The sequence below is a fragment of the Lacerta agilis genome, chromosome 10 (genome assembly GCF_009819535.1).
Source record: "Lacerta agilis isolate rLacAgi1 chromosome 10, rLacAgi1.pri, whole genome shotgun sequence".
Classification (NCBI taxonomy): Eukaryota; Metazoa; Chordata; class Lepidosauria; order Squamata; family Lacertidae; genus Lacerta; species Lacerta agilis.
In genome coordinates, this window is record NC_046321.1 from 26,853,856 (window position 1) to 26,862,086 (window position 8,231).

An 8,231-nucleotide genomic window follows, 5' to 3' on the forward strand; every position below is an offset into this window, starting at 1 on the left:
TCAGGGGTTCTGCAACAAACAGATCCATTATAGCAGGTGAGCATCCCTGAAAGACATTGTAGGTCTTTCTTCCTAACATAGGGACATAAGAGCCTTGCTGGATCAAGCCAGTGGCCCATCTAGTTAGCATCCTGTTCTCACAGTGGCCAACCAGGTGCCTATGAGAAGCCCACAAGCAGGACCTGAACACAACACTCTCACCTCCTGTGGTTCCCAACAACTTCTATTCAGAAGCATACTAGGTCAAACTGCCCCAGGTAACATGGGGCAGCAATGAAGGCCCCCAAGTAGCCTGACCACATCAGGTTTGAGATACCATCAGCAAAGTGTCCTCTGGTGCAGCAACAGTGCTCTGACCCTAACCCACAGTGCCCCCAAAATACTAAGCATCACTCTGGGGATTGTGTAAAATTAAAATGGTAGTTCCCAGAACCCCAGAGGGAGCAGCCATTTTAATTTCCCACAGTGTCCTGGGCTGTTGTTGCATGCTGAGAACTGCTCAGGAGTGCTGTGTGCCAACACCAGGCCTGCCCCCATATGAATGCAGGAAGATGATTTCCTCTAGAAGATGATCCAAAATCTTCTGCAACATGCTGGAGTTCTACAGCAGGCAGGCTGATGTGAAGAGTGGGGAAAGGTTCACTGAAGGCAAAAGTCTGAAAACCTCCATCAATTCCACAGGGCTTTCAAGTCTGAATGGCAAACAAGAGCTAAAGATTTGGCTTGGAAGTGAAGAACCCAACTACAAATCCTTGCTCTGCTGTGAAGCTATGAGTGAGACACTCAAAGGCTGGCTGTGGTCCCCAGAAGAAAGGCAGAGCACAAACTTCAAATGTTAACGCAAGCTACCTCGAGTTAACATGCAAGCGCTTGCCAAGGTACCTAAATGCTCCTACCATTGCAATGCAACTATTATTGCAATGAGAAACACATAACTCTGGATTTGTCAGCTACCATGAACTGGAACATAAGGAAGGTGCCTTACACCAGCTCACGCTGTTCTCTATCTAGCCCAGTATTGGCAACTCTGACTGGCAGTGACGCTCCAGGGTCTCAGACAGAGGTCTTTCCCAACAACCTGCTGGCTGGTTCTCAGAACTGAAGATGCCACAGGGGCAAATGACACCACCTTTCCTGATGCAGTTGCTGCCTTTAGTTTCCAAGCTATCCACAAGCTAGCCAATTCTTTTCCAAAGAGTGGCTCTCTTTTGCAAAGGAGTAGTTTCCTGTGGAGCAACTAGTTATGATGACTCTACTTCTTCCGGAATCAGAGGTAGCCTGCCTCTGAATACCAGCTACCAACAGGGGTGCACTTAGAGGCCGACTGGGTTGGCCTCCACCGAGGGTGCAGGCTCAGGAGCTGCAAAAATTGCACCTCTCCACACTGATGCATCTCCTTGCCAAGAGTGTAAGGAAGCCTAGGTACATCTCTGGCTTCTCAAAGAAGAGAGCAGGAGAGAGAACTACTGCCTACCTATCCTGTCTGGGCTTCTGCTAGGCACCTGGTTGGCCACTGTGGTAAACAGAGATTAGCCTTTGCTGTGATCTAGCAGGGTTCTTATGTTCTTATGAAATGGCCGCATATAATTCCCATAGTAAATCTACCCTGGCGTAGCCCCTAGAAGGTTCTGACAGGTCTCAGCATCTGTGTCCCTGCAACTCTTCGGTGGTTTTATTACAGTTGCCACCACCAAGTTCTGTCTGTTTTTATTATTTATTCACCTGTATCTTAAGAACTCCTTCTCCATTTTAATCAATACTGTAAGAGAGGTGATTATTGCTCTCGTTTTTACAGTAGGGGATCAGAAGCTGAGAGAGGGCAACATGTTCTGTTTCCCAACGCAACCATGGCAGAACTGATGATTGAATCCAGATCTTCTAGACCCCTAACATTTGCTCCAGCAGACAGTGACTCTGAATTTGCTAAATACATTCTGATGCATCTATTAATTTTTCCCCAGGCTACTTTCACTCATGCTGCAATCTTATGTGAAAGCAAATCCTGAAGGGGTGCGGGGGGGGGGGGGGTCAAGATGACTTCCTTCCAAGGAAACATGTTTGGAATTGTGATGAATGTAGCACAGCTATTTATTGAAAAGTTGTTTTAATGAATGTTCAAATGTTACTGAATATTAGCATTCACATGTGTATGCTGACAATCCCACATTAACTTTGTGAATTCCTCAAAATAAATGTACGTATTTACACTACTTGTCAGACAGACACAAGTGGTTGCTGGCATTCATATGTAGGCGACAGTCTACATTCACCAGCAAATCCCAAAATGTTTCAACTTTGGGGGGGCGGGATATTTGTCTGGGATCATCAACATTTGCATGCCAATGTTTACCCAATTTCAGACATTCTGTTTACAAGCCAATCATATTTTTAGTGAACTAGCACAAAACTATGTTGTCCTTAATTGGATCCACCGATTTTTTTGTTAACATGCTCATGTTATTTAGCTTCAAGTAAAACAACAGAAGACAGAGTTCTGGAAGAAGGACTATCTCTCAGTGGTAGAACATCTCCTTTGCATGCAGAAGGTCCCAGGTTCAAACCCCGGAATTTCCAAGTACATCTAGGAAGGACTTGTGCATGAAATCGTGGCCAGCCACTGCTAGTCAATGTAGACAAGACTGAGCTATATGGACCAGGTATAAGGCTTCCTACGTTTGTTTCGCCCAAAGAAGTACACATCAACAGGACACTATTATTGGACCCTTTCCTTTGACTTTCAGTCCTATGAAAGAGATTTCCCATGTTTCTGATGCTGCTGCTCTTAAGCAAGCCAAGACAATGAGGATAGCTGCAGCCTGCTCTTTCTTCCTTCTCCCAGTTCCTATCGTATCTCCATCGCAACCTCTATCTCCTGCAGCTTCATCACCTGGCCTTCCTGCTATATGAACTGCTAGGGGGAAGCATAGAGAGATTGGGGGGGGGCTCCGTTTAAATAATGCATGCTCCATGCAAATGAAGCTTTGCTTGAAAATGCTAGCCGTGCTGTTGAGCTGCACTTTTCCTGGACTCACCAGGAGGGGCCGTTCAATGGAGACCTCGACAGTATGAGTGCCGGAATACGGTGCCGCGGTGGGAGCATAATGCTCGGGCAAACAGGGCATCCCAACTCCCATCCACTCCTTTTGTCTTCTGGTGCATATCAAAGTGTTTGGCTAACGTAACCCATTGCAGTTGGGCTTACCATATCTGGAGCAACGGCTACTCAGCCCTGCACAGTTATAAACAGATATACATGCCTTCACACACAAAAATCATAGCATGCACTAACATCTCTGTCTCTGATCAAATCCTACCTGCCTAATTAAAGACCTATTGGGTGGCAGAACTGCATTCTCATTCTTCACATAGGAACCTACAAATGTGGCTCTATTAAAGGATTCCCTTTAACATACACCTGTGCAAATCTACATACATAGTAGGCACCATTCCTTAACTACTGGAATATTTGACATGCACCCATCTGCCCTGCATATATGCCAAAGTCAGCACTTTCACATACATGTATGAAAGCATGCATGTGCATGGGCACATGGAGGTATACACACAGCAGGTCCTGAGCATATCGGAGGCTGCCGTCTTTTTGATTTACGCTGCTCTCTGGCTTAAAGACTAAGGCTCTGTTGTACTAACTAGCAGCAGTAAGCTTTGCTCTGTACACCCCAGGGTGAGGGTGTGATTCAACTGCCCACCTGCTTCTCCTGATCCATTTCTGTTCGGGGTTCCCATGCCCCCAAGGAGGATGCTGCCTCAGTATGAAATCCACAGAGCCACCTGTTTCCACCGAACGGAAAGAGAAGACACACAAACAGCACACATGCACGGACGGCCCACTCGCAAGTTGAACATGCGTGCAAGTCTCCTGTGCAATGCCCACACAAAGGTTGTGCAAATGGACAAATCTTATTCAGCCTACACAGATGCATCAGCCCTAATCTCTTCGATGCAAGGCACACAAGCACAGAGAAATTGGAGGGGGGGGGAGAGGTTCTTCTGCACCCAGCCAAGCCAATCCACCAGCCCCTTTTCCACAACCAGGAGCAGACTCGCTTCCACCTACATCCCCAAAACCTCAATGCCCACGCACCTCCCTGCCAGTCTCTGCAAAGAGCCCCTGCCAAAAGTTTACTATGATGACAGAGGGAAGAAGGATGCAGGGATGGGATTCTCCTCCTGTTGCCTCCGCCTGGCCGACGCCGAAGCCACCACCATGGTTGCAAATGAAAAAATTGAAACCTACCCCTCCCTCCTGCTGCTAATGCTCTTGCAGGGGCCGGAATAAGATATCCAGCCAAGCACAGCTGCACACAGCAGGCTTAAGATCTATTCAGAACTCGAAGCTGGGGAAATGGAGGGGGGAAGAGGATAGAGAAGCATCCAAGGCAAATCCATCATTCACATCGGTATTTTTTCTAGCAACCCCTGATCTTCCTTCACCTGTAGTTTCCCCCCCCCCTCATCCATCCACACTCCTACACATGCACCTCATTTCCCTTCTCCAGTTTAAGCGCTAAAGAATGGAGAGAAGGCAAGGAAAGGGGGAGAGGGAGGGGGGAGCTAGCTGATCTCTCTCCCCTCCCCACCCCGCAGCCGGGGGGAAATATGCTTTATTAAAATGCAACACAAAAGCAGCCAGCAAGAATGGAGACCGTGCACACCCCGCATCATTGTGGCTGCCGCTTGGAGAGGGGTGGCCCCCAAAACGCACATACCTGCTCCTTTGCAAGCGATGCTGCTCCAAGTTCAGGGTTTGCATCCCAACGAGAGATCGAGCAGGAGGAGGAGAAGGAGGAGGAGGCAGCTGAGGACCACTCTTCATTCAAATTCCCAGCGATTGCTGATGGGAGGGCTGGAAGTGAACGAGAGAGAGAAAGAGAGAAGGAGGGAGAGGGGTGCTCTGGCTGTGTGTGTGTGTGTGTGTACGCGCGCGCGCAGGGTGCGTGCGTATGGGGGGGGGAGGAGGGCGCGTGCCTGGCCCGCACGCCCCTCCTCGGAAGCAGTTCCCGGCTCCGACCACCCCCTCCCCACCAAAACCCACCCCACCAAGAGTCGCCGGGAACCCTTGAGCCGAGCGCAGCGGGGCAAAGCAAAGCCAGACGAAGGTTGCCGGGCTTCGCGGCCGTTGCTACCGCAGCCGCATCACTAAGGAGGAGGAAAGGGCAGACCAGAGGATTGCAACGCCAAGAGATTAATTCCGGCCCCAGCCTCGGCCGTTGTCTTTTCTGTTTCCTTTTTTTCAGGCCAAGGGGGCTTCGGAGCAGGAACAGAGTCGGGGGCGAGGGGCTGGTGTTCCCCCCAGGAGCTTCCACTCCACCACCAACCCTCCGCTCTCTCCAGTTGTGGCAGGTGGGCCCCGGGCAGCGCGCAGTCTCTGCCCCCCCCATCCATGTGCTGGAGGATCAGACAAGCCCCCCTCCCCCGTTCACGTGGACACATCTGATGGGCTGACCCCACCCCGCCAGCAACAGTTGTTGGGGAACAGCCTTCCGGGATGCAAGCGCAACAGCTGGTTGCTGTGGCAAGGAGGCATCCGCGCCACCAGTGGCAGGCCTCCTGGAAGATCCAAGGCTCCGTGCACACCATACTTTGAAAGCACACAATCCTCACCATCACCACTAAAGAATCCTGGGAACCTTCAACCACTTCCTACATACTGAGAGCACTGGATAGCTCAGTCAGTCAGTAGAGAATGAGATTCTTAATCTCTGGGTTGTGAGTTCAAGCCCCACCTTGGGCAAAGGATTCCAGCATTGCAGGGGGTTGGACTATCTAGTCCGTTGGGACCCTTTCAACCCTACAATTTTAGGATTCGGATTCCAAGTCTAGCACAGGCATGCAAACAGCAGCTGCTGGGAAAGCTCTCTGCTATGCCCGCGCTCGTCGCATATGCGAAGGTAACCGTTGCTGGGCAGGTACCCTCTTCCCTCCCATTAAAGAACAGCTGGTGAAAGAGGGCGAGGAGGGTGTGCGGGAGAGATGTGGTGGTTTCCCAGCTGTTCTGGCGGCAGCTGGAGAACTACCCCCATCCCTCCTGTGCAAACACGTGACACGGCCACACACACACACACACAGCAGCAGCAGCAACAGCTGTCTTTCTCCTGCACAAATGCAACAGCTGAGTGTGACCATGCAATGGTGAATGGGAGGACCGAGCTGCAACAACAGCTGGAAAACGACCCATATCTGGCTCCCTGCTTCTGCAGGCATGAAACAGCTGTTCGGCATCCTTCGCCCCAGATGTTGGGCAGGTACCGTCCTCACCCACACACAGCAAGCAGTTACTTCCCCATCTTTCCTATGTGCATGAAACAGCTGCTGGCAAACACCTGCGCCCTCATCCCTCACACATGCAAGAGGATCCATACCTTGCCTGTACACATAGAGGCACACAGCAGCTCCTTGAAAGCACCTCTGGCATGCAAATAGACAAAAGCATTTTGGTGAGCAGGGGGAGCTAGTCTTTGAGTATCACAGAAATCTACCACCAGCAGAAGCCTGCCTAAACCACATACATTTTAAACACATAAGCAACAAGGGCTCGGGAATATATTTCATATATGCATATGCAGCTGCTAGGAGGCCACTACAGTATTAGCATCCCTCTCACACCAAGCAGCAGACAGAGAGCTGCCCATATCCCTTCCTACCCCTGCTGCTGACTAGGAAGCATCCTAGACATAAGTAGGCAGGCCGCTGGTACCCTTACTTTTGCACACTCAGAAACAGCGGAGACTGGTCTACTGGGGAACAACCTTTCAACTAAAAATAGCAAACATTGTCTTTGTTTGTTGTTGTTTTTTTTTTTAAAAAAAACTCCTCTTCAAAATCTCAATGCCGCACACTCTTTCCTGTTCCACACACGTTTTATACTTCCTTGAATTTAACAGAGGCATTTCTGTCTATCTCCCGTTCTCTGGCCAATCAGCTCTCTGCACCACTCAGCCAATCCTAATCCAAAAGTATAGGTATGGCAAGGAGGTATGGCATGTGTCTCTAAGCAGAAAAACCACATGACTGATTGGGCTGCCGGAAAGTCAGCCCTGGCTTGAAAGTTCTTGCTCCATCTGTTGTTATGAGGCCTGTCCGGCACGGCCACTATAACAGATATGAGAGGAGTGAAGATTGCTTTAAAAACAGCCCTCTCAGAATCACACATTCATTCTAAGCATGGTCAGAATTGTTTCCCAGAAGTCCAGAGAAGCAACATGAATTATTCCTTATTTTGTGGAGCCTATTTTTTTTGTTTAGTTTACTATTTGTTTTGTGACCTTGCTAGAGAGTCTTTTTCTATAATAAATAACTATTTTTTACTTTATCATTTTACATTTCTTTTTTAACTTGGAGAATAGCGGGTGGCTTGTGTATGTGTTGCAACAAACTCTGTATTGACCATTTCTCTACATTCACTTACTAAAAGCTGCAGCAGCTGCTTGATGAAGGAAGGCAGGTAAAGTAAATCTGTGCCATATGCAATTCCAGTTTTTCTGGGAACGGTGTGCTGCTCTGCTTCCAATGAGCTCTTCACCTAGCAGGGGGTATATCTTAAATGCACAAGAGTGGAGGAAAATACTGTCACTATTATTTCCCACCTTCCTCTTTTGTGAGTTTTGTGGGGTGTGAAACACAGGAGCAGTCAAGTACAACATAACTAGAGTGGACATAGAAGGGGATGCCTGGACCAGCCAGTCGGAACTCCCTGTTTCTCCTGGGCTGGGACAGACTTCCTCTACATGTGACTAGAGGTAGGTGTGGCCTCACCTCTGCAGGTAACAAAAGCCACCATCTTCCTCTTCTTTTTACTACGCTCGATGAAGAAGCATCACATGCTTAGCAAAAGATGCTCTCTTGGCTTCCAGCCAAGAGAGGTCAAAGGAACTATCTCCTTATGGAATAGTCTCCAAGTGTATGTAACTTTTCTAAGCTAAGTCTGCCTTCTGGGATCCTATGGTGAACAGATGTGTAAGTAAACTCTTTTTATACTTTTTATAGAAGACTGTGTCGTGTCTTATCTTTTAGGAGGGAATAAAGGGAAAATACCAGGACAGTTATTATAGAGGCTTTAGCGAGCCTGAGCAACGCATCTGCTGTGTAAGTTTAAAAGGGGAATGTTACTCTGCTAAATTGTGGGACTTGTTAACCCAAGTTGGAATAGGATATAATCAGACAATATATCCTCTCCTGCATCCCTGAACATTCCCACAAGTTTGCCAGTG

The 8,231-nt window shown here is 48.7% G+C and overlaps 1 long non-coding RNA gene across 1 annotated transcript in view; it reads right to left on the minus strand.

Moving 5' to 3' along the window:
• LOC117053973 overlaps positions 1-4,933 on the minus strand; it is a 128,160-nt gene extending 123,227 nt beyond the window's left edge. Inside the window, exon 1 of the long non-coding RNA XR_004427452.1 lies at positions 4,731-4,933. This is a non-coding gene — a long non-coding RNA (uncharacterized LOC117053973). The remainder of the gene's footprint in view (positions 1-4,730) is intronic.
• Between the last annotated feature and the right edge of the window lie 3,298 nt (positions 4,934-8,231).